The sequence below is a fragment of the Chroicocephalus ridibundus genome, chromosome 21 (genome assembly GCF_963924245.1).
Source record: "Chroicocephalus ridibundus chromosome 21, bChrRid1.1, whole genome shotgun sequence".
NCBI lineage: Eukaryota > Metazoa > Chordata > Aves > Charadriiformes > Laridae > Chroicocephalus > Chroicocephalus ridibundus.
This window is the reverse complement of record NC_086304.1, coordinates 8,109,624-8,134,272: the sequence shown is the minus strand read 5'-3', so window position 1 is coordinate 8,134,272 and position 24,649 is coordinate 8,109,624.

The following is a 24,649-nucleotide window of genomic DNA, read 5'->3' as shown; positions in this document are numbered from 1 at the left end:
CCCTGCGGAGGCTTGGCTCTGCACCCGAGCGTCTGGCTACGGGGCAGTTTGTCCTGCCGCAGCCAAAGCTTGGGGCTGCAGCAAATGGCTGCCGAGGGGCTTTGCTCTTGGCTCCCCTGAGAATGGCCACAGCACGAGCAGCGCCCAAGCTGAGGCGCCCCACTGGGAGCCCCGGGCTGCTGGCTGGGGAGCACCCTCTGCTCTGCCCTTTGCTGGCACCGGCCCTCAGACACCCCCGTTCTACCCCCCATCCGCAGCAGAAACATGTCGTACGTACGCGGCCAAGAGGCACATGCTCAGCAGATGTCTCCACAGAGAGACCAGGGCGTGTCCTGTCCCCAAAACCAGCTCCAGCAGCAGCCTCTCGCCGCAGCCAGCAGGAGCCTGTCCAGGGCCGCAGCCACAGGGCAACTGTGGGCTCCTGCCCCACACCCCACAGCGCTGTGCAGGCAGCCAGCTGTGACCTCACAGTGGTGTCACCTCTGACGTCATGCTGGGGCTGCCCAGGGCTGAGCAGGGCGGGGAGACCCTGTGCTCCTTCCTTCTCCTTGCGGGATATTAATTGTTCAGCATAAATACATACGTTTTAAGTAGAATAAATGATTTAGGATTATCATTCGGTGTGATTTGTGCTGCTTGCTTAGCTCTACTTAGCATGAGGTGCTGGATTTGCTGAAACCTTTAGGCTGGAAAAGAATCCAATGAGATGTTAGAAGACACCAGACCAAAAATCATCACCATTGGCCCCCTCCTTGCTGTGCTTCTGGAAGTCTCCAGGGAATGTCCTGCAGTGATCTGCAGCTGTGAGCAGCCCTCAGCCACGCAGAACCCTCTCAGCAGCAGGACCTTGCCCCGCCGGGGGATGCTCCTTCCATGCAGAACTTCTCCCCACAGTGATGTGGTGGGCTTCCCAGGCAGGCTGAGAGCTGACCCTGGCAGGTGGCGGAGTCCCTGCCCCGGCACACAGACCCCTGGGGTGCAGGGAGCCTGCTCTGAAGGACAGCCCTGGGCACCCCTGGCTGCACACCCACCTTCACAGCTATTCAAAGTGCCTGACAAGAGCTCCCACATGTACAGATCCCGTAAGCTGTGGCTGTGCCAGCTTTAGGAGATGCCTCCAGCAACTCCGCCTGCAGTGCCCTGCACCCGCAGACTTACCCTGTCAAGGGCTGCAAAGATTTCTCCTCCAGTGAGCTCTCAGTCGTCCTCCCAATCCTGACACCTTCAAGCTCTCTCTCTGCCTTGCTCATCTCCCTGAGACACCCTGGCAGTGCCCTCAGCCCTGCTGCGCTTGGCAGAGGAGCTGCTCCCGGGCAGAGCTGTCTCTCTGCAGCGCTGCCCGCTTGCCGTGAGCTCCCTCCATCCCAGGAGCCCAGCCCAGCTCAGACGCAGAGGACCAGCCCAAGGAGTTTTAATGACCCCTCTGGTGGGTTCGAGGCCCAGTCCGTGAACCTCCGACGCTGCGAGGAAGTTGAAGGAACCTCTCAAGGAGTCAAAGTCGGGTTCAAACTCCAAAGTTTCTTGTGGTGTTGATGGGTCCCACTGAGGGACACCACTGAGGAATTGCCCCCAGGGTCTGGTTACAGCAGAAAACTGGAGGCAGCGATGGCAGGTCGGGAAAAGCAAGTTGAAGGTGACTCTGATGCTGGGTAAACGTGGATGTGTTTCATTAATGCAAAGGGCCAAGCCCTGACTCCATCGCCCAAAGGGCCAAGGCCTGACCCCCAGCCCCCAGGAAGGGAGATCCTCTCCCTCACTCCTTCCTCAGGGCTCTTCCTGGGACAGTGGGATGTGGAGATGTGCAATGCCAAGGGCAGGACTATGGTACGACACCTCCCAGGCTCCTGAGTATGGACAAGGAGGCAACGAGACCCCAGTGCTGGAAGGACTGGTTGTCTCAGAGGCATCAGTGGCAGAGACAACAGCCGTAGCCCAAGACATGAAGAGGCTGGCTCTGTTAGGGGACTTCCAGCTTTGCCACATCCCTCTATCTTCTCCACCACAGGCTGTCCTACGGTGTCCCATCACCTCTGCCTCTTTCCCTGCAGGCTGCAGTCATCCACCCGGCTGCCCCATCTTGCTGTCACCTTCCTTTGCTGAGATCTCTCCATCCTCCCTGGCTCTTCCTTGAAACACAAAGCCTTGGGCTGATCCAGACTCCTTCTGGGTGGCGTGTTGCACCACAGCACTGCCCTTGGAGTGACGTTTCTTTCTCCTCGTGGCCAGGCTGCACCTCCCCACCTGCATGTTGGGGAGTTCTTTCTTTCTCAGGCTGTTTTCCACTAGGAAGAAAAGCTCCACCAGCTCTGAAAGCACCCTTCCAGCACGCTCAGGCTCCTCCTATACCGTCCCCAGTCTCCAAACCACTGAGCCCAGGGCTCTCAGCCTCTAGATACTGGTCAAGTGCTTGAGGCCTCCAAACCCTGTCTTGGGAGATCTCTGGGCTCTCTCCACAGTGTTTGCAGATGAAATCGCAGTGGTCATAGGCCAAGAAAGATGGAGTGAGACTTTTTACCAGGGCCTTTAATAGCAGAACAAGGGGCAATGGCTTTACACTGGAAGAGGTTATATTTAGGTTGGCCATAAGGAAGAAATGCTTTATGATGAGCGTGGTGAGACCTTGGAACAGGTTGCCCAGAGCAGTTGTGGATGCCCCATCCCTGGACGTGTCCAAGGTCAGGAGCTTGGAGCAACCTGAACTAGTGAAAGACGTCCCTCCTCACGGCAGGGGGTTGGACTAGATGATCTTTTAGGTCCCTTCCAACCTGAACCATTCTATGATGCTTGGATTCTAATATGCCCAACTCCTCCTGCACAAGGCTGCAAACACCTACATACACCATATAGGGATTTTCACCTGACCTAGTCTCCAACCCTTAGATAAAAAAGAAAGGATTGCCATTTCTAGGACAGAAGTTGCCATGTTTTCAGAGGAACAATTCAAAACCCAAAAGGAAAAAAAATCCTTCCAAGAAAGTCCTGGCATAGTTGCATCAATTCAGTTAGTTAAGTGAGCCAATGGGAGAGCCTTGCACGGTGACCTTGCCAACGGAAGAGGGTTTTTTTTCTTTCGGGGTCTGAGACTCATGTTGGGACGCCAGAAAGTGCATTTGGGGACTGTGCAAGACTTGCCATGGGATGTCTAGGAAAGGATCAAAGGTTTGTAGACGAACGACCATGGGAAAATAGAGAGAAAAGGGCTGAAAGGAGATGGTCATGTGTAACCAGATGGCTGGTCAGGACACTTCCCTGGCTGTGCCCTGCAACGGATCACCGCAGCCTGCCCTGTTTTCTTAATACCTCCCTTTCCAAGAGCTTTGTGGGGCAAGGGAGATCTCTGCTCTATGCACAGATGGAGGTTCAAGTGCCAGCAACCGGAGTGGGAACCACAAGCCCTAAGTTCTTTTGTACTTTGGGGGACCAGCAACTGGTGAGACTGGCGGGTGTGCACTTAAGATTGGTGTGTATGGTAGTGGTTTAATCACAAGCAAACACCAAACAAGAGAAACCAGAGAGTAAAACACACCTGCGAGCAAGTCATTTTTGAGGGCCTAAGTCTGGACTGGACGCTAGAGAGACCAGAACGTCTGCAAGTTGGGTACTGGAGGAAGAAGGTAGCCCAGACCGCCTCCTAGAGAAACTGGGGGGTCACAGAATCATAGAATTGCTTAGGTTAGAAGGGACCTTTCACATCATCCAGTCCAACCATCCACCTAACACTGACAAAAACCATCACTAAACCATGTCGCTAAGCACTACGTCTACCCGTCTAATTTTAAATACCTCCAGGGATGGTGATTCCACCACTTCCCTGGGCAGCCTGTTCCAATGCTTAATAACCCTTTCAGTGTAAAAAATTTTCCTGACGTCCAATCTAAACGTCCCCTGGTGCAACTTGATGCCGTTTCCTCTTCTCCTGCCTTCCTACCCTTGGGCAGGTCGACACTCACACCCAACTTGGTGTCATACTGAGGGTGCAATCGATCCCATCGTCCAGATCATTGATAAAGATTTTAAACAGAATCGGCCCCCGTACTGAGCCCTGGGGAACACCACTTGTGACCGGCCGCCCACTGGATTGAGCTCCATTCACCACCACTCATTGGGCCCGGCTGTCCCAGCAGTTTTTCACCCAGCGAAGCGTACGCCCATCCAAGCCATGGGCAGCCAATTTCTCCAGGAGAACGCTGTGGGAAACTGTGTCAAGAAGCTTTACTAAACTCCAGGTAAACAACATCCACAGCCTTTCCCTCATCCACTCAGCGGGTCACCTTGTTTTAGAAGGGGATCAGGATTGTCAAGCACGACCTGCCTTTCATGAACCCATGCTGACTGTGCCTGATCGCCTGGTTGTTCTTCATGTGCCACATAATGGCACTCAGGATGACCTGTTCCATAATCAGGATGATGTCTTCCAAGTTGCTCTTCCATGCGGATGATGTGGGAAGGGAGGTGCAATGACACGTGCAGAATGACAGCAGGACACCTCCCAGGCTCCCAGGTGGGGACGAGGAGGCCATCAGGCTCTTGTACTCCTTATAGGCATCAGTGGCAGAGGTAACAGTCACAGACACGGAGATTAAGACCTTGGATCTCTTGGGGGCTTTTCACATTTCAACAGCCCCACACTGTTGAAACCACCGCAGGCTGTCCTATTGTGTTCCACACCTGGGCATGTTCCCTGCAGGCTGCAGACATCTCCCCTGCTTCTCCACCTTGCTCTCGCCTGAGCAACTCACTAAGCTTTCTGAAGTCTCGCCATCCTTCGGGGATATGTCTTTAGACACAAAGCCACGGGCTGATCCACATTCTTTCTGGATGGCCGCCTTTTCCACAGCACTGCCCTTGGAGTGACGTTTCTTTCTCCCGTTTCCTGTTTAAACCTCCCAAGCTACAAGTTCTGGCATTCTTTCTTTCTCATGCGGTCTCCCACGAAGAAGAAAAGCCCCATCATCTCTGAAACCGTCCTTCGAGCAACCCCTGTCCTGCCCAGAGCCTCTCCACCATGGGGCCAAAGGGGCAAAGAAGCCCACATTCCTCAGCCTCCCCACGCAGCGCATGTGCACTATACGCTGAACCACACCTGGGCAGACCTCCTCTGGGCACTCTCCAGTTCCTCCCCACTCCTCCAAAATGGGGAGCTGCACGCAGGGGGACACTTTTCTTTGGGGGGCCACTCCAGTTCCCAGCACCTTCTCCTCAGGACCACTGCTCAGCACGTTAGGTCCCAGCGGGCTCTGATGCACCTTCCTCCCCCTCAGTGCAGGACCGGACACTTCTCCTTGTAAACTTCTGGAGGTTTCTCTTGGCCATATCCCAGAGTTTCTCACGGTTCCCCTGAAGTGAAGTTCCATTGCCCTGGAATGAAGATCCATTTGCTCAGCTGTCAATGTTTCTATGCTGATGGCTCACCCTGGTGGTGCTGTCTCTCACAAGATAACCTGAGGAGTTGCAGGCCACGATAGACAATTAAAGGAGGTACTAGTTCAATAGAATTTCCGACTCAAGTAGGAAGTACCGTGACAACCATCACCAAAATACCAGGGAGGGTATTGGTACGGTGCGCTGCCTGTATGGCAGACTACGTCAGTGGGAAATATAGACCTGTAGAGACACACAGAGAAAAGGGATCCCTCCAGGAGCTGGTTTTACATCCTCTATCCAGAAGCCGGCCCCAGGATCTCCTCATCCCTCAGTTCCCCCCCACATAAACAAGCACACGCACACACAACTGCCTGTCTCCGGTATGGAAACACAAAACCCCTGAGGCTGGCAGGCAGCCAGCTTCCACCTCCTCTGTGCTTCCTCTTCAGGCTTGGGTTTTGTCAGCAGCTTCTTTCTCATCCACGCCGTCCTTTCTGAATGTCAAGGCGGGCCATTGTGGAGCGTGAAGAGGAGATCCTCAAGCAGCCCTCCGCACCCTGCTTCTCCGCAGGGCCGTATCCCACAGGATTCTTCCAAGCCAGTCCCCCAGCAGGCCAAAGCCTGCTCTCCAGACGTCTCCTGCTCTCGGCCTTTTTCCTTTCTCTCAGGAGCCTCAACTCTACCTTCTTAGCCCTGGCTTTTACATCCCTGACTAGCTGTTGCTTGTTTGTTGGTATGAAGTCTGGAGCAGACGTTCACCCGCCACAAAGCTGCCAGTTTCCCAGGTTGTTCTGTCCTCTCCTGTTGACGCCTCAGCTCCCAGCCGAGTCTGTCTGTCCCCAGGCAGAGCTCCCTGCATTCCTGCTGCTGCCTCACAGAACGGGCCAGAGGAATGCCACAGAAATGATCGGAGGGATGGAACCCCTCTGCTGTGAGGACGGGCTGAGAGAGTTGGGGCTGTTCCGTCTGGAGCAGAGAAGGCTCCGGGGAGACCTTCTTGCGGCCTTTCGGTTGTTACTTCAGAGTCTTCCCCTCTGAGACCTGCTGTCTGCACTCTGTGTCTCTCCTTGCTTGCTCCCCTGGGGAGCTGAGAACCCGCTACTTCAGGGACACTGCAGCCAAGGCTGCCACTCCATTATCACAGCCCTGATCCTTTTTTCCCTGATTGCATGTAGGAGATCCAGGTGAGCATCACCTCTGTTGGCACATCTGGCAGCTGTGCTCAGAAGCCGGCCCCAGGAACCCACAGAAACTTCTGGGTCTGTTTGAACCCTGCAGTGTCCCCTCACCCAAAAGGGCTCACCGAATCTGCTGCCCGGCCCCTAGAGGATCTCCATTCCCCAAGGAAGCTCCTACGCTGAGGGCATCCCCCTCCTGATCTTAGAATCACAGAATCTTCATGGTTGGAAAAGACCTTGGAGATCATCGAGTCCAACCAAACAACCTACAATCTCCACACTAGCGCATGCCCTGAAGTGCCACATCTAGACATTTCTTAAACACCTCTAGGGATGGTGACTCAACCACCTCCCTGGGCAGGCTGTTCCAGTGCCTGACCACTCTTGCAGTAAAGTCATTCTTCCTAATATCTAACCTAAACCTCCCCTGCCGCAAGTTCAGGCCATTTCCTCTGGTCCTGTCATTATTCCCCTGGGAGAAGAGGCCAACCCCCACCTCTCTGCACCCTCCTTTCAGGGAGTTGTAGAGGGCAATGAGGTCTCCCCTCAGCCTCCTCTTCTCCAAGCTAAACATGCCCAGCTCCCGCAGCCTCTCCTCATATGCCCTGGTCTCCAGACCCCTCACCAGCCTGGTCGCTCTCCTCTGGACACGCTCCAGCACCTCAATGTCCCTCTTGTACAGAGGGGCCCAGAACTGAACACAGCACTCGAGGTGGGGCCTCACCAGTGCCCAGTACAGAGGCACCATCACTTCCCTGCTCCTGCTGGCCACGCTATTCCTGGTAGAAGCCAGAATGCTGTTGGCCCTCTTGGCCACCTGGGCACACTGCTGGCTCATGTTAAGCTGGCCGTCCACCAGCACCCCCAGGTCCTTTTCTGCCGGGCAGCTTTCCAGCCACTCTGCCCCAAGCCTGTAGCGTTGCTGTGGGTTGTTGTGACCGAAATGCAGGACCCGGCACTTGGCCTTATTAAACCTCATACAGTTGGCCTTGGCCCATCGATCCAGCCTGTCCAGGTCCCTCTGGAGAGCCTTCCTACCCTCAAGCAGATCAACACCCCCACCCAGTCTGGTGTCATCTGCAAACTTACTGAGGGTGCACTCAATCCCCTCATCCACATCATTGGTAAAGACATTAAAACCGGCCCCAAAACTGAGCCCTGAGGGACACCACTGGTGACCGGCCGCCAAGAGGATTTCACCCCATTAATCCCAACTCTCTGGGCACGGCCAGACAGACAGTTTTTAACCCAGCAAAGAGTACACTCGTCTATGCCATGGATCGCCAGCTTCTCCAGGAGAATGCTGTGGGGGACGGTGTCAAAGGCCTTGCCAAAGTCCAGATAGACAACGTCCACAGCCTTCCCTGCATCCAGAAGGCGGGTGACATGGTCATAGAAAGAGATCAGGTTGGTTAAGCAGCACCTCCCTTTCCTAAAGCCATGCTGGCTGGCCCCGATCCCTTGGCTGCCCTGCGCTTGCCGTGAGAGCTCACTCGAGATGATCCTCTCCATGATCTTTCCTGGTACCGAGGTCAGGCTGACAGGCCTGTAGTTCCCCGGATCCTCCTTCCGACCCTTCTTGTAGATGGGCGTCACATTAGCCACCCTCCAGGCATCTGGTACCTGCCCTGTTGACCAGGATTGTTGATAAATGATGGAGAGAGGCTTGGTGAGCTCTCCCGCCAGCTCCCTGAGTACTCTTGGGTGAATCCCATCCGGCCCCATAGACTTATCATAGCGCGCACTGCCCTGCTGCCCTCGGCAGCCCCACTCCCTGGCCGCCGCCCCCGGCCAGCTCTGCAGCGGGGAAGCTGATAAAACTGAGAAGATGATTGAGAAAAAGGAGACACTGTTTGAGAAACTGTCTAGGATGGAAGAAACATCCCGCTTTTCCCCTGCATGGACCCATGTCGCAGCCATTAGGAGAAGATGCCCTCCTACGAGACCGACTTGGAAGAAAAAGAAGACACTACGAGACACCTTGTGGTTTTACCTCGGTGCCTATGGAGAGGACCTGAGTAAGTGGGATGAAGGACCTACCTTGGCCCTACAGGCACTAGTTGCAAGGTAAAACAGATAGAAGAAAGAATTCTTCCAGGAGGGTGGCTGCTCCAGTGCCCAGGGAGCAGTTCTCTGGTCCGGGTCGGAACTCATCTGCTAACTGTAGATGTTGTCCTCAACATTAGAGGTGCCCTGCCTCCAGCCAGGAGGGGGAGAGGGATAACCGAGTTTATTGGGCTGTGTGGATTCGATGTCCTCGTGTATTAGAGCCACAAAAGCATAAAGACATGGTGGACAGCGGTGCACAGTGTACCCTATTGCCATTGACTCATAAAGGGACAAAATCTGTTGCTGATTCTGGTGTGACAGGTCTCAAGAACTGACTGTACTTCGGCCAAAGTGAGCCGAACTGGGAATAAATGGCGGAAGCGCTCCATTGTGAGTGGCCCAGACGCTCCGTGCATCCTTGGCGTAGACTTGCTCAAGAGAGGGTATTTCAAAGACCCGAAAGCGTATCGGTGGGCTGTTGGTATAGCAGCTGGAGGGACTGAGGACATTACACAGCTGTCTGCCTTACCCGGTCTTTCAGCTGACCCTTCTGTGGTGGGACTGCTGAAGGTTACAGAACAGCAGGTGCCAATGGCTGCTGCCAGGGTGATACCGTCGCTGGTGATACAGTAGCCTTGAACAGCACAAAAGGCTGGGGTGGAAAGCCCCTCAGGCCTTACTGATACCCAGTTGAAAAGAACATCTGGTTCCTCCTTACTGGAATAATGTAGCTAAGTTTGAAACGCTTTGTAAGCGGATGGGTTAGACATCTGCTGGGCTTAGTTGGATACAAGGAAGTCTTGGGATGTTGTATCCTTGAGGAGAGTAGATGGGGAGAGATGCCAGAACAAGCTAGTTTGGTGAGAGCAGGAGTGCACCCACCATGGCTCCAGCACAGGCGCTGCCTCCAGCGGAGCTTCTGATGCTGCTGACCCCCGAATTTGGGCTCGTCCCGGCAGAAGTGGCACCGGCCGGGCGCAGGCAGCCTCGCAGGCCCCACACTGCCGGCTGCCCCAGCCCCGCGCCCTCCACTGGGGGCAGAAAGCGGGGTCTCCCAAACACACACCGCCGATCCCACCAACTCCTCCCCGCCGCGCCCCGCTCCCTGCGCGGTGGCGCTTTAGCACAGGAGTGGCCACTGGGAGCGTTCCGGGAGTGGTGGCAGCATTAGGGGCATTTCAGGAGCCCGGCACCAAGGGCCAATTTGTGGCGCGCGCAGCCATTGGCTTCACTTGTGGGAGAGAAGTGGGGAAATATTTATTAACATAAACCAGCGATTTAACAAAGTCAGCGGTGAATGTGGCAGCGCTTTACGAGACAGGCCGCGGAGGTGATCCGAGGGCGGGAGCCCCTCTGCTGTGGGGACAGGCTGAGAGAGCTGGGGGGGTTCAGCCTGGAGAAGAGAAGGCCCCGGGGAGACCTTAGAGCCCCTTCCAGTCCCTGAAGGGGCTCCAGGAGAGCTGGAGGAGCTGTTTGCAAGGGCACAGAGCCACAGCACGAGGGGCAATGGCTTTAAACTAGAGCAGGGCAGGTTTAGATCAGACATTAGGAAGAAGCTCTTTACACTGAGGGTGGTGAGACACCGGCCCAGGTTGCCCAGAGAGAGGGTGGAGGCCCCATCCCTGGAGACATCCAAGGCCAGGCTGGATGAGGCTCTGAGCAACCTGATCTAGTTGAAGACGTCCCTGCTCACTGCCGGGGGTTGGACGAGATGGCCTTTAAGGGTCCCTTCCAACCCAACACATTCCATGACTCTGTGACACGCTGGAAGGGCACACTTGGTTATTTACTGCACAGGGGCCGGGGTCAGACCAGCCGCCAGGGAGACCTTCCCATTGGGTCCCGGGGCTCAGAAAGGACCCCCCGGGCTTTCTGAACCCCTCCTCAGGGAGGAGTCAAGTACCATTGACCAGACGCTCAGTCCCTGGGTGTAACAGTTCCCCTCTTTGAGACTTCCAAAGGTCACTCTTTGGGGGTCTCACCTAAATCAGATGGTTATAATATTTTCAACTTTCAGGATTACAGAGACGAGCTGAAGCAAAGAAATAAACTCAACAGCAGATGGTCCTGTAGAGCAGGTATTCTTTATTAGCAGCGCTGCGGTCGCACTGGGGATTTTCCACCATAAGTGCTCCCACAATGATCTTATTTTGAGCCATTTATATTTACAAAATTGTTACGTATTCATTCGTTTTCCCTAAATCATTAACATAAGCACGCCCCCTCCCAGAACCAATTGCACAATCATGAGGCAAGTCATTTCGCGAATCACGGTCGTTCTGGTGGTCGTTTACTTCATCTGGTGGTCGTATCTTCCTCTCCGTCAGTTGCCCTCCAGATGAACTTTCCTCTTCAGCAATCCTCGATGCATGCCTGCTATTGATTTGTTTACGTAGGTGACTTATTACTACCTGTTTTGCAACGCTTCCCTAAACCATCACCTAAAGCCATCACCTTGACAGGCTGCAGGATCGAGCCTTGGTTACTGACTCTAGGGCACGCGTTTTTCCAATGTCCTCGCTCTTTGCAGATCGCGCACTGAGCTTCTGCTAAACGAGTTCCTTCCCAACTCTTCTGTAGCCTCCTCTACTTCCCCGGGCCCCGTTCATTCTTCCCGGAGCAACTCCCGTCAATGCGGCAATTAATCTCCCTTCTCTTTGATTCTCCCTCTCCTTTTCTCTGTTATTCTAGATGGTCCAAGCTACTTACACCAATGTTCCCAAGTCCCTCGAATCTTCTCCTTCTAACTTTTGGAGTTTCTTTTGTACATCCGGGGCAGATTGTCCCATAAAAATAGAGGCCAATTGCCCAGCCTCCTCTCGGGGTCCACGTTCGTGTATTTCCTAGCAGTATTCTTTACTCGTTCCATAAATGCAGGTGGCGATTCATTTGGTTCTTGTTTAACCTCATACGATTTTGACCAATCAATGGCTTTTGGCGTAGCATGTCTCATTCCGAATAACCGTCTCTGATATCTGGTTATCGCCCACAATCCTTCTGCCACTCTGGGTGGTTTCTTAAAGTGAAAAACAAATCTACATACATCCCATTTGTTTTCCCTGCTACAAAATAACATAAGCTGTAAAATTGTATTCTATTTTAAAGTCCCATTTCTTGTCCATTTTTCTTGATCTTCTGAAGTACATAACGGCCACCAATTGTTACAATATTCAATCAGCTGCTTTCTCGTGAGCGGGTCCCCTCCTATTTGTTTCCAACGCTTCAGTATACAACCTAAAGGAGTATACAACCTAAAGGAGACTTTTTCAAAATTCCCCCTTCCGCCAAGGGCTTGCTACCCATTATAGGATAGTACTAGTAGAACGAACAACACAAAACACAAAGAAAAATGACAACTGAACATAGCACTTATTACACAAGACAAAATAACAAAACCTTAGGGCCTGAACCTTTTATACCAGACCTTTGCTCTTGGTGCGGCCCTTCCCCGCCTGGTGTTGAGGACAATACCTTTACGCTTATCAGCCGCGTTTCTCACAGGCTTTCATCCAGTGAGACCAACTCCTTCCCTTAGGTACCTTTACAGCCCAACCCTGCGAGGCTTATGCCTCGCCTTATGGACAGGCAACCCTTAATATCCCTTAAAGAAAAGAATGCCTTCACCTTTCCAGGGGCCTTGCTCGGAGCTCTTTGGTCCGGGGATCGGAGGTTCTCCCTGAGAATCCCTCGGTGCCGGATGGAGGCCCTGCAATTCCAAGGATCTGTCGAGATTCAGAGGCAGAGTCCCATCTGGGTCGCCAGAAACTGTCACCGAAATCGGGAATGAACTTCTTAACACCGATGTAGTCTTAAGAAGCAGGCATTCTTTTATTCAGCACCGGGGACGTGGGGGATCTCTCCACCTGACATGTCCACTGAATGTGAGATTCACAGAGACTTACATCCATACAGAATATGCGTGGTCGTTACATGTCTCAGCACTCATTGCCACGTTCATTACATTTCCAGAACTCATCTCCATATTCACATCCCCTTGGCACATGCACATTAACTCTGTTAGGGGCTTCATGGTAGGTCTTGGGTGGTTCCTAGTGGTGTACGGTGGCTGGTTTGAGCTGATAATAGAGGAATCTCTTTGTGTGGACTGGGGAAGATAAATGCAGCAGCTTTTGCAACTCCCCCATTTATTTTGCGAGCTTGTTATCGGTCCCTCCAGTCTCTTCGGGGATGTGGTATTCTTCGCTGTTTGTTCTTCACAAGGAGCTACGTTTACCTATTTACCAGACTCAGTCCCTGGTTGTAACCCCGCTGTGTGAGCCGATGCGGGCAGGACGCAGGAACAACCACAAAACCACGGATGAAAGGCAAAGAACAAGTTTCTTCTCGATACCTCACAGACCAGGGAATCTCCGAAGCAACACCCGGGCAGAGGCACGGAAGCAGGGACTGCGGGCACCGTGGAGTGAGAGAGAGTCCTTGTTAGCAAGAGCCCTTGGCAGCGAGAGAGTCCTTGTGAGCAAGAGCACGCACGGACTCCCTGTTCTGCCTGGCATTTAAAGGGTTCAAACAGGCATCGTTTTCCCACTGTGCTTTGATCTTCTTCAGCACCAGGCCAGGATTCTCAAGTGGCTGGATAAGGTGTCCCTGAGTCCATCACAGGTTTATGTTATCGAAGTGCAAGTGTTTTTCTTGCAAGCGTCCGAGACTGAATAACAATTAGTGTGATATATGTGTTTTCCAGCACCCAGCTGTGAGTCACTTGAGCGTATTAACAATCCTCCTCGCCGATCTTCTGTTGCTTTCCCACGACTGCCCTCCCTGCAATGGACCTTATTGTGCACCCAACTTAGGAGACAAATCTTCTACACCAATCTGAGTCGCAGCAACATTATTCTTTTTCTTCTTTTTTATGTTTGTCCTTTTTCTGTCTCTGGTTTCAGTTGAGGCTGTTTGGTTTTGCCATCTTCCCATGAACCTGCACTCGGTAAATGCATGTGTACTTTGGTTTTCCCCAGTTGCTCTTCACAAGGAGTTTGAGATAGGAGAAGGCTCTGGGATGCGGGGCGTTCTGCGAGGAAAAGAGGGAAGAGGAATCGGAGGTGTTAAGAGCCACAATGCAGTCAAGGTATCTCCCCCCACCAGCCCTGCTCCTGCTCAGGAACAAGCTCCTGACAGTGGGTGGGAGCGGCTGTGGAAACCTGAGGCTGGCTCTGGTAGCGGGGTGCTGGGGAGGCTGGGGACACGGGGAGGGGGAAGGCACCTGGCACCCTCTGCATGGGCCCGGCTGGGGCTCAGCCTCCCTCCCCTCTGCCCCTTCCCTCTGCGCCTCGCTCTGTGCCGGCAGAGAGGCCGGGGAGGTGCTCCTTTGCGTGGGGCAGCTGGTGTGACACCCCCCCCGAGCTCCCGCTGTCTGCTCTGCCCGCTTTCCTGCGGGCAGGCGTGAGAGCAGCGGGAGAGAAGGGGCATGCTATGCTGGGAGGAGAGGACACCGTCCAGCCTGCCAGCAGGCCACGGGATGGAGCCAGGGTGCTGCCCGACGGCTTTCTCCAGCGGGCGTCTCGGTTTCTCCATGGCACAAAGACGTTGCTCGGGTGCAGTGGCTGCGTGTGCAGCGGGCTCTGCTGAAGGCAGCCAGGGATCTCTTGGGACTCATGCTCCCACGGGCCTGACCTTGCCCTCACTGTCCTTTTGCTAGCACCACCGCGTGCCACTCAGCCCTCCCAACCCCACCAGCTCTCTCCTGGCGGTGACCCAGGCCCCCTCTGCCCAGGGAGAAAGCATTCACGCTCCTCCTGCCATGGCCCTGCAGGCAAACCTGCTTTGCTCCCTGGCATCTTCCCCCAACACCGTGCGTGCATCGCACCTTCAGAGGGAAGGTCTGAATGGCCTCTTTTGCCACATCGTACATGAAGGTCACCAGGAGAGTTTCCTCTTCTCCGTCCAAATCCACTCCCTGTGGGGCAAAGCACAAGGAGAGCAGCTCAGACTCGTCCCGACAAAGAGGGAACGTAGGTGCTGGGTCAGCCCTGTTACCTACCCACCCTCCCCTGGGGCTCTAGCCCTAGTCTAGCACTGGTTACGGTGGAGCTCAGGCTCCGCTTGAGTTTTAGTCAAGAACCCTGAGCTGCTTGGCCAGAACAAGTCTTAAGAGGGAGGAGACCTCTAGAGCCCTTAGGAGGAGACTCCTAGAGCCTCACCAGGGCCCTGCAGTGCTCAGGAGACCGGGACTCCAACCTCAGAGGAGGCACAAAAGCAAGGAAGACCCTGTCATGGCTTTCCCCCAGGACCAGATCCGCACCAGAAGCACCCAGCAGAGACTTACAAAGACAGCGATGTCCCTGGGGGCGCTGGTGACGGTCCCAGATGGAGAGACTTCTTTGGAGATGTGCTGCACAGTGATGGCAGTCAGGTGGACTCGCGCTGGCAACCTGATGACCACCTGGCCCTGATGCCCTGGGAAAGGCCAGCAGTTTCCTGGGGAAACATCCGGCTGCAACCAGAAAGCCAGAGCAATGAAGCGTGAGAGAGTGTTGGGGCCAAGACAACTGCCCACGTAGCTTGAAGCGTAGGCACCGGTGTGTCTGTGGGGTCTATTTCAGCTTGAAAATGAGGTGTGTGTGAGGAAGTGGACAGAAGCAGGAGGCCTCCTTCCCTGACCGACCTTTGCCAGGGCTGTCAGTATTATGGAGCAGAGGAGAACAGCGGTTACGAAACCATTCTAGTCAGGGCCTTGCAGAAACACATCCCTGCCCAGGGGCTCTGCAGGGCACCCCCCACCTCTCGCCTCCCACCCCCAAGACGGCGCAACACTGGACTGAAGGGAGAGCCCTGAGGTCAGTCTCCAACTTCACAGGAAGAAAGGAAAGAATTCCCTCTCGATTTCTGCTACAATACCTGCAAAATGCGATCGGGACTGCGGGGAGTGCAAAAGAACTCAATAAACCTCCAGAACCAGTCGTTTTTGCAGGTGTAGGTCTCCGAAGTTCTCTGCAGGTCAATGCTGGCACCTGCAGGGAAGGGAAAGCAGACGACTGCAAGAGGCCACAGACGAGGAGGGCTTGGTGCTCAGACACTATTTCTGACACCGCCGGCCAGCTGCGCCTCTGTCAGTCCTGTCCTCGTCCCAGGCTGGTGGGCTGCCCAGCTGCCCAGCCGCGCAGGGGAATGACAGCGGCCACGTGCCTGGTGACTGCTGCACTCCCAGCGCCAGCAGGAGAAGGTCTGAGGGTTCTGGGAGACAGACGGTGCCCATGTGAATGGCAGCAGACCCAAGCTGAGGGCTTGCTGCGTGGGCAGCCAAGGACGGCCCGGCCATCTCCTTTTCCAATGCTGAGGAGAGGAAGAGAGCCCCTCTGTCCGCACAGGAACACGTGCGGGGGCAGCGCCAGAGGCAGCGTGAGGATGCCGAGGGCAGGGTTGGGAGGGAGTCTGAGAGAGCTGCTCTGCCACAGCCTTGCCCTGGGACCCCCCAAGCATTTCAGCTCCCCCACTTTGGAGAGCAGCGCCTGGAGCGCAGGCGCCTTTGGGGAGGGCTGCAGACAAGCGCAGGGCAAGGAGACGGGGCTGCTTGTGTCCATACCAGAGCTTTGCAGGGCCCAGTCAGACATCTCCACGTAGGCTTCCAAAGCCCTCTCAGATGCTGCCTGCTTCATTTCCTCGACTTCCTGGGAACGCCATAAACAAACAGAGAAAAGGAGCACATCAACGTTCAGCGTGGCTACTAGCGCCCGGAGCGGCAAAGGGCCACTGTCAGAAAGGCAAGGCAAACCCTCTCCACGGAGCTGCAGGACTGAGGAACAGTGTCTGTGTCCACAGCCATGGCCACGGCCCCGAGGTGGGTTGATGAGGGTCCCCACACCCTCGTCCCCATCCTCCACACTCTCCAGGGCAGGTGGAAGGTGGACTCAAGCCCTGCCAGCGATGGCTGGCCCCCCGTGAGCGTGCCTGGGTCCCACCCCTGCCTGAGGAGCCCAGCCAGAGCAGCCAGAGGTGCTGGCGTGCCAAGGGAGTCCTGCGCTGCCTGAAGCGGCCGGTGAAAGTGGGGCCGGAGAAGGGCCTGTGCAGCCCAGGAGGCCCCTGGGGCAAAGGCTGGCTGACTGCAGTCAGCAGTCCCACACACCCACAGCCCCAAGGGCTTCTGCCCAGCCAAGCCTCCTTTCCCCAACACGCCGCAGCACCTGCTTCACGCTGCTGATCTCTGCCCTCAGCCGAGCCACCTCCTCCAGCATTAGCTGCATCTTTTGAGTTTGCTGCGCCATTAAAACCGGGCAGTTCCTGCAGGAACCAGGAAAGCAGATGTTGTCAGAGAGCTGCCCACCCCACTGGGAGCCTCTGAGCTCAGCAAGGAGGAGAGACACGCGTGCGTTCCCTGCTTTGCCAGCGCTTCCCTTCCGCACCAGCTGGCGCAAGAGGCAAAGGCAGGAAGGGCCGTGCGGGAGCCCCGGCTCTCAGGCAAATGGGTGCAGGGACACGAGGTCGTCTGACCCTTCTGCACAGACCCAATTCCAGCTCAGGAAACATCGCTTACCTCAGGGGCTTCAGGCCTGTCAGCGAGGTCCCGCAGTGAACATCAGCTGCAATTCACATCAGCAAGAGACAGTTATTTTACCGGGGGTGCTGGCGATGCCTGCAGTGGCGTTGTCTGTCCCTGTTGCCTTGGGGCTGGGGCAGCAGGTGAGCTGAGGAGGCGGGGGACGTGGGGTGCAGGGAGAGGACACACCTCTGACCGGGGGCCATCAGCCCGGGCTTGAGCGGACTGCGCAGCCGTGATCTTCAGGTGTGCTCGGTGCCCCAGAGCTATTCCCCATTTCCCCTCACTGCCCCAGTGAGCACCGAGACCAGGCTGCTGGGCGAGGAGAGGTACCTCTCCATCGGTCCCCCTGCATGGCCCCTGCCCTCTGGGAATCCCCAGGTCAGGCTTGCAAAGAGCTACCCCCGTCTCTCGCAGAGGTGCCGACTAAGTGAGCCCTGTGGTCCGGTAGGCAGGGCAGCAGTGTGACTGGGAGGCTACCAGTCTTACTGGGAGCCCAGAAGGCAGTCCCACTCAAGGACTTGCTTGGGAAGCACTTGGGCCACGGGAGTTTCCGCACATACTGGCCCAAAAGGAAAGGTGGCGTCCAGCCCAGCCAGGCTGTCGCTCTCAGATGGTTGCTCATGAAAACTCACCAAGAGCCAGGGGGAGCAACAAGAAGACTTGCAAGAACGCCTTCTTCTGCAGGGCCATCTTTTGCCTGAAAAAGAGGGAGTCCTGGTGCTGTCATGATCCAAGCCTTGGACAAACCCCTTCACAGGCGGATTTCCCTTTTCAGGCCAAACAGACACCATTTTGGAAGCCTGCTGCTGACAGAGAACTGACAGAGCAGCGTCCAGCAGGAACACGATTTCTGTCCACATCGTTCAACGCTGCCGGCAGCTCTTCCCCAAAGGAAGGTCTCCAGGAAGATCATCCCAGGAAGCAAAGACGTCGAGCACACGAAGAGTGCTTTCCAGCAGTCTTTCTGGTGCGGACCTTGCTCTCCCTCTGGCTGAGGAAGCAGGCCTGTTCTCCCTTGCCATCACACACATCCCTCTTAGGGCAAGTGTTTTCCCGCAGAGCTGGGAAGCGCAGGAGCCTTGTCCGCCTTTCCTCCCAGAGGCCTCCACAGACCGGCGCAGTCTCTTGCCTGAACTGGGGAAAACCCTTGCCCTGCGGAGGCTTGGCTCTGCACCCGAGCGTCTGGCTACGGGGCAGTTTGTCCTGCCGCAGCCAAAGCTTGGGGCTGCAGCAAATGGCTGCCGAGGGGCTTTGCTCTTGGCTCCCCTGAGAATGGCCACAGCACGAGCAGCGCCCAAGCTGAGGCGCCCCACTGGGAGCCCCGGGCTGCTGGCTGGGGAGCACCCTCTGCTCTGCCCTTTGCTGGCACCGGCCCTCAGACACCCCCGTTCTACCCCCCATCCGCAGCAGAAACATGTCGTACGTACGCGGCCAAGAGGCACATGCTCAGCAGATGTCTCCACAGAGAGACCAGGGCGTGTCCTGTCCCCAAAACCAGCTCCAGCAGCAGCCTCTCGCCGCAGCCAGCAGGAGCCTGTCCAGGGCCGCAGCCACAGGGCAACTGTGGGCTCCTGCCCCACACGCCACAGCGCTGTGCAGGCAGCCAGCTGTGACCTCACAGTGGTGTCACCTCTGACGTCATGCTGGGGCTGCCCAGGGCTGAGCAGGGCGGGGAGACCCTGTGCTCCTTCCTTCTCCTTGCGGGATATTAATTGTTCAGCATAAATACATACGTTTTAAGTAGAATAAATGATTTAGGATTATCATTCGGTGTGATTTGTGCTGCTTGCTTAGCTCTACTTAGCATGAGGTGCTGGATTTGCTGAAACCTTTAGGCTGGAAAAGAATCCAATGAGATGTTAGAAGACACCAGACCAAAAATCATCACCATTGGCCCCCTCCTTGCTGTGCTTCTGGAAGTCTCCAGGGAATGTCCTGCAGTGATCTGCAGCTGTGAGCAGCCCTCAGCCACGCAGAACCCTCTCAGCAGCAGGACCTTGCCCCGCCGGGGGATGCTCCTTCCATGCAGAACTTCTCCCCACAATGATGTGGTGGGCTTCCCAGGCAGGCTGAGAGCTGACCCTGGCAGGTGGCGGAGTCCCTGCCCCGGCACACAGACCCCTGGGGTGCAGGGAGCCTGCTCTGAAGGACAGCCCTGGGCACCCCTGGCTGCACACCCACCTTCACAGCTATTCAAAGTGCCTGACAAGAGCTCCCACATGTACAGATCCCGTAAGCTGTGGCTGTGCCAGCTTTAGGAGATGCCTCCAGCAACTCCGCCTGCAGTGCCCTGCACCCGCAGACTTACCCTGTCAAGGGCTGCAAAGATTTCTCCTCCAGTGAGCTCTCAGTCGTCCTCCCAATCCTGACACCTTCAAGCTCTCTCTCTGCCTTGCTCATCTCCCTGAGACACCCTGGCAGTGCCCTCAGCCCTGCTGCGCTTGGCAGAGGAGCTGCTCCCGGGCAGAGCTGTCTCTCTGCAGCGCTGCCCGCTTGCCGTGAGCTCCCTCCATCCCAGGAGCCCAGCCCAGCTCAGACGCAGAGGACCAGCCCAAGGAGTTTTAATGACCCCTCTGGTGGGTTCGAGGCCCAGTCCGTGAACCTCCGACGCTGCGAGGAAGTTGAAGGAACCTCTCAAGGAGTCAAAGTCGGGTTCAAACTCCAAAGTTTCTTGTGGTGTTGATGGGTCCCACTGAGGGACACCACTGAGGAATTGCCCCCAGGGTCTGGTTACAGCAGAAAACTGGAGGCAGCGATGGCAGGTCGGGAAAAGCAAGTTGAAGGTGACTCTGATGCTGGGTAAACGTGGATGTGTTTCATTAATGCAAAGGGCCAAGCCCTGACTCCATCGCCCAAAGGGCCAAGGCCTGACCCCCAGCCCCCAGGAAGGGAGATCCTCTCCCTCACTCCTTCCTCAGGGCTCTTCCTGGGACAGTGGGATGTGGAGATGTGCAATGCCAAGGGCAGGACTATGGTACGACACCTCCCAGGCTCCTGAGTATGGACAAGGAGGCAACGAGACCCCAGTGCTGGAAGGGCTGGTTGTCTCAGAGGCATCAGTGGCAGAGACAACAGCCGTAGCCCAAGACATGAAGAGGCTGGCTCTGTTAGGGGACTTCCAGCTTTGCCACATCCCTCTATCTTCTCCACCACAGGCTGTCCTACGGTGTCCCATCACCTCTGCCTCTTTCCCTGCAGGCTGCAGTCATCCACCCGGCTGCCCCATCTTGCTGTCACCTTCCTTTGCTGAGATCTCTCCATCCTCCCTGGCTCTTCCTTGAAACACAAAGCCTTGGGCTGATCCAGACTCCTTCTGGGTGGCGTGTTGCACCACAGCACTGCCCTTGGAGTGACGTTTCTTTCTCCTCGTGGCCAGGCTGCACCTCCCCACCTGCATGTTGGGGAGTTCTTTCTTTCTCAGGCTGTTTTCCACTAGGAAGAAAAGCTCCACCAGCTCTGAAAGCACCCTTCCAGCACGCTCAGGCTCCTCCTATACCGTCCCCAGTCTCCAAACCACTGAGCCCAGGGCTCTCAGCCTCTAGATACTGGTCAAGTGCTTGAGGCCTCCAAACCCTGTCTTGGGAGATCTCTGGGCTCTCTCCACAGTGTTTGCAGATGAAATCGCAGTGGTCATAGGCCAAGAAAGATGGAGTGAGACTTTTTACCAGGGCCTTTAATAGCAGAACAAGGGGCAATGGCTTTACACTGGAAGAGGTTATATTTAGGTTGGCCATAAGGAAGAAATGCTTTATGATGAGCGTGGTGAGACCTTGGAACAGGTTGCCCAGAGCAGTTGTGGATGCCCCATCCCTGGACGTGTCCAAGGTCAGGAGCTTGGAGCAACCTGAACTAGTGAAAGACGTCCCTCCTCACGGCAGGGGGTTGGACTAGATGATCTTTTAGGTCCCTTCCAACCTGAACCATTCTATGATGCTTGGATTCTAATATGCCCAACTCCTCCTGCACAAGGCTGCAAACACCTACATACACCATATAGGGATTTTCACCTGACCTAGTCTCCAACCCTTAGATAAAAAAGAAAGGATTGCCATTTCTAGGACAGAAGTTGCCATGTTTTCAGAGGAACAATTCAAAACCCAAAAGGAAAAAAAATCCTTCCAAGAAAGTCCTGGCATAGTTGCATCAATTCAGTTAGTTAAGTGAGCCAATGGGAGAGCCTTGCACGGTGACCTTGCCAACGGAAGAGGGTTTTTTTTCTTTCGGGGTCTGAGACTCATGTTGGGACGCCAGAAAGTGCATTTGGGGACTGTGCAAGACTTGCCATGGGATGTCTAGGAAAGGATCAAAGGTTTGTAGACGAACGACCATGGGAAAATAGAGAGAAAAGGGCTGAAAGGAGATGGTCATGTGTAACCAGATGGCTGGTCAGGACACTTCCCTGGCTGTGCCCTGCAACGGATCACCGCAGCCTGCCCTGTTTTCTTAATACCTCCCTTTCCAAGAGCTTTGTGGGGCAAGGGAGATCTCTGCTCTATGCACAGATGGAGGTTCAAGTGCCAGCAACCGGAGTGGGAACCACAAGCCCTAAGTTCTTTTGTACTTTGGGGGACCAGCAACTGGTGAGACTGGCGGGTGTGCACTTAAGATTGGTGTGTATGGTAGTGGTTTAATCACAAGCAAACACCAAACAAGAGAAACCAGAGAGTAAAACACACCTGCGAGCAAGTCATTTTTGAGGGCCTAAGTCTGGACTGGACGCTAGAGAGACCAGAACGTCTGCAAGTTGGGTACTGGAGGAAGAAGGTAGCCCAGACCGCCTCCTAGAGAAACTGGGGGGTCACAGAATCATAGAATTGCTTAGGTTAGAAGGGACCTTTCACATCATCCAGTCCAACCATCCACCTAACACTGACAAAAACCATCACTAAACCATGTCGCTAAGCACTACGTCTACCCGTCTAATTTTAAATACCTCCAGGGATGGTGATTCCACCACTTCCCTGGGCAGCCTGTTCCAATGCTTAATAACCCTTTCAGTGTAAAAAATTTTCCTGACGTCCAACCTAAACGTCCCCTGGTGCAACTTGATGCCGTTTCCTCTTCTCCTGCCTTCCTACCCTTGGGCAGGTCGACACTCACACCCAACTTGGTGTCATACTGAGGGTGCAATCGATCCCATCGTCCAGATCATTGATAAAGATTTTAAACAGAATCGGCCCCCGTACTGAGCCCTGGGGAACACCACTTGTGACCGGCCGCCCACTGGATTGAGCTCCATTCACCACCACTCATTGGGCCCGGCTGTCCCAGCAGTTTTTCACCCAGCGAAGCGTACGCCCATCCAAGCCATGGGCAGCCAATTTCTCCAGGAGAACGCTGTGGGAAACTGTGTCAAGAAGCTTTACTAAACTCCAGGTAAACAACATCCACAGCCTTTCCCTCATCCACTCAGCGGGTCACCTTGTTTTAGAAGGGGATCAGGATTGTCAAGCACGACCTGCCTTTCATGAACCCATGCTGACTGTGCCTGATCGCCTGGTTGTTCTTCATGTGCCACATAATGGCACTCAGGATGACCTGTTCCATAATCAGGATGATGTCTTCCAAGTTGCTCTTCCATGCGGATGATGTGGGAAGGGAGGTGCAATGACACGTGCAGAATGACAGCAGGACACCTCCCAGGCTCCCAGGTGGGGACGAGGAGGCCATCAGGCTCTTGTACTCCTTATAGGCATCAGTGGCAGAGGTAACAGTCACAGACACGGAGATTAAGACCTTGGATCTCTTGGGGGCTTTTCACATTTCAACAGCCCCACACTGTTGAAACCACCGCAGGCTGTCCTATTGTGTTCCACACCTGGGCATGTTCCCTGCAGGCTGCAGACATCTCCCCTGCTTCTCCACCTTGCTCTCGCCTGAGCAACTCACTAAGCTTTCTGAAGTCTCGCCATCCTTCGGGGATATGTCTTTAGACACAAAGCCACGGGCTGATCCACATTCTTTCTGGATGGCCGCCTTTTCCACAGCACTGCCCTTGGAGTGACGTTTCTTTCTCCCGTTTCCTGTTTAAACCTCCCAAGCTACAAGTTCTGGCATTCTTTCTTTCTCATGCGGTCTCCCACGAAGAAGAAAAGCCCCATCATCTCTGAAACCGTCCTTCGAGCAACCCCTGTCCTGCCCAGAGCCTCTCCACCATGGGGCCAAAGGGGCAAAGAAGCCCACATTCCTCAGCCTCCCCACGCAGCGCGTGTGCACTATACGCTGAACCACACCTGGGCAGACCTCCTCTGGGCACTCTCCAGTTCCTCCCCACTCCTCCAAAATGGGGAGCTGCACGCAGGGGGACACTTTTCTTTGGGGGGCCACTCCAGTTCCCAGCACCTTCTCCTCAGGACCACTGCTCAGCACGTTAGGTCCCAGCGGGCTCTGATGCACCTTCCTCCCCCTCAGTGCAGGACCGGACACTTCTCCTTGTAAACTTCTGGAGGTTTCTCTTGGCCATAGCCCAGAGTTTCTCACGGTTCCCCTGAAGTGAAGCTCCATTGCCCTGGAATGAAGATCCATTTGCTCAGCTGTCAATGTTTCTATGCTGATGGCTCACCCTGGTGGTGCTGTCTCTCACAAGATAACCTGAGGAGTTGCAGGCCACGATAGACAATTAAAGGAGGTACTAGTTCAATAGAATTTCCGACTCAAGTAGGAAGTACCGTGACAACCATCACCAAAATACCAGGGAGGGTATTGGTACGGTGCGCTGCCTGTATGGCAGACTACGTCAGTGGGAAATATAGACCTGCAGAGACACACAGAGAAAAGGGATCCCTCCAGGAGCTGGTTTTACATCCTCTATCCAGAAGCCGGCCCCAGGATCTCCTCATCCCTCAGTTCCCCCCCACATAAACAAGCACACGCACACACAACTGCCTGTCTCCGGTATGGAAACACAAAACCCCTGAGGCTGGCAGGCAGCCAGCTTCCACCTCCTCTGTGCTTCCTCTTCAGGCTTGGGTTTTGTCAGCAGCTTCTTTCTCATCCACGCCGTCCTTTCTGAATGTCAAGGCGGGCCATTGTGGAGCGTGAAGAGGAGATCCTCAAGCAGCCCTCCGCACCCTGCTTCTCCGCAGGGCCGTATCCCACAGGATTCTTCCAAGCCAGTCCCCCAGCAGGCCAAAGCCTGCTCTCCAGACGTCTCCTGCTCTCGGCCTTTTTCCTTTCTCTCAGGAGCCTCAACTCTACCTTCTTAGCCCTGGCTTTTACATCCCTGACTAGCTGTTGCTTGTTTGTTGGTATGAAGTCTGGAGCAGACGTTCACCCGCCACAAAGCTGCCAGTTTCCCAGGTTGTTCTGTCCTCTCCTGTTGACGCCTCAGCTCCCAGCCGAGTCTGTCTGTCCCCAGGCAGAGCTCCCTGCATTCCTGCTGCTGCCTCACAGAACGGGCCAGAGGAATGCCACAGAAATGATCGGAGGGATGGAACCCCTCTGCTGTGAGGACGGGCTGAGAGAGTTGGGGCTGTTCCGTCTGGAGCAGAGAAGGCTCCGGGGAGACCTTCTTGCGGCCTTTCGGTTGTTACTTCAGAGTCTTCCCCTCTGAGACCTGCTGTCT